Raw genomic sequence first — 1987 nt, 5'->3', positions numbered from 1 at the left:
TGATTTTTATTTAATAAATAACTTTACAATAGTTTTAAAAGAAAAAAAAAGGAATACCTAACCAAAATTATCTAGTTAAATTTCCAAATCCAGATTTGTAACGAGTCCACGTTTGGTAAAAGTCCTCAACCGGGTCTCCAAAATCGCCCCTTCTTTGAATTAACTAATGAAATAGAGAGAGACAATAATTTATTATGTTATATAAACTGAACTTACATTTTAAGAAATTAATCATGTGCTCTTTTATGAGGTATGACAGAATTTACCAATAATAATAATTAATACAAGGAAACCTAATAAACAGAAATATTACTAGTAACATATATATCTCACCTCAACTCAATTCTTCTGCATATCAGTGATATAATCAGTCTAACAATAATGCCAAAACTTTGTATGCTGTTATCTGGAACAAATAGTTGAATTGTGGTTTCATATTTACAAGTATCGTGCAACCTAGTGTTTATGTTACAAGCAAACGGTAGGAACATTATTTTACTTTTTCTTTACAAATATATGTTGGCCTTCGTGATAAAAAAAAGAGACTTTGAAAATACTTTTAAAATATTAGAATTAACAATGTGGGTTCAGATTACTATAGCTTTCATTCTTCTAACTTAGATTGCTTTTTGTTTTGGACATTTCAAACTTCTTCTGGATCACCTACCGTCCATCCACCCCCTGCAGTCACCATATCACAGTATACAGAGATTGGGTGGTTCAGAAAATGTGGCCATATCTTGAAAATGCGGTTTGTTTGGTTTACTTGATGATAGATGGCGGAACAGTCTACCGGTAAAAAAGTTCTATCCCTGATTAGTGTTGCATTGGAAAAATGGGCGTTATGAACTGATACACGTCGTGTTTAGAACAAATATGGCCTGGAATAAAACAGATAGTAAAGTATAATTATAAATTTGTAGAAACATTCATTTAAAACTTGAAAATGCTTTCCAGTATACTAAAATCAATGACAGTTCTTTTCATTAACGTAGATGTCTGTATATACAAAGAGAGTTTTTACGTCTTGACTAGATATAGTACTTATATAAGTGAGAATTTTATTTAATGACAATAATTATCTAAAATACTCTTGTAAAGTTTGTGTTATCTTTTTATCTTTATGTATTCTTATTGGCTATATATAATTAATCCGGTAAAAGGACTGTTCTAGGAGTGGTATCGTAAACTGGAAATATATAATTTAGTGAATTTCTAAAGTAATGAAATTATAAAGAAATGTATTACCTTCTAATGTAGTAATTCTCTGTTTCGCCATATCTGTTAATTCTTCTAGAGTAGACGACAGAGAATCGATAATTCCTTCCAGTGAACCAACAGTACCACAAGCAGTGTGGTGATGAACATTAGCTTGGGTTAACAAGAAGAGAAACCAAATACATAGTAACTGAACTATATAATACATGATGTACAGAATAGACACGTATACTGAGCTGTATTCTCCTATGGGGATTACAGTAAGTATCAAGGATTTTATTGCCGTCGTGCAGAGGAAACATGATATCTGAAGTAAAGCTTTATGACGTCACTATATCTCATGATCAGAAGTTGTTGAAAACATGGATCTGGCTGAAACGTGACTTTTCATCTTCACTTCTATAGTACGACAAAGGAGTTCTTGTCTTTATAGATCTATACGTCTATTGGTATATTTATGTTTGATTAACTTTGAATTCTACTTGATTCCATCAAGGCCAATGATGGGAATGTTTTTAAGCTTAAAACTTTAGAATGTTTGTATTTCTTTAAGTGATGTTTGGTAGAACTTTTCATTTTATTTTATAAAAATGTACAGTTAGATTAATAATAAAAAACTTTTTTCGGGTTCCAAGAACTTGATAAAAGTCTTTCAAACCTTTATATCATCAGATTTGAGTAACTTACATTTGAAAAGGTGTGTGTTTTCACAACAAAGGATAGTCACTAATAACAGAAAGAAAAATATATATTTAAATAAACAAGCTTG

General features: G+C 30.4%; 1 pseudogene; it reads right to left on the bottom strand.

The window, feature by feature from the left end:
* The window catches only part of LOC106477354, a 2835-nt pseudogene extending 1103 nt beyond the window's left edge, over positions 1-1732 (bottom strand).
* Between the last annotated feature and the right edge of the window lie 255 nt (positions 1733-1987).

Source organism: Limulus polyphemus, unplaced genomic scaffold, assembly GCF_000517525.1.
Source record: "Limulus polyphemus unplaced genomic scaffold, Limulus_polyphemus-2.1.2 Scaffold14474, whole genome shotgun sequence".
Taxonomy (NCBI): Eukaryota; Metazoa; Arthropoda; class Merostomata; order Xiphosura; family Limulidae; genus Limulus; species Limulus polyphemus.
This window is presented reverse-complemented; position numbering and strand designations above follow the sequence as displayed.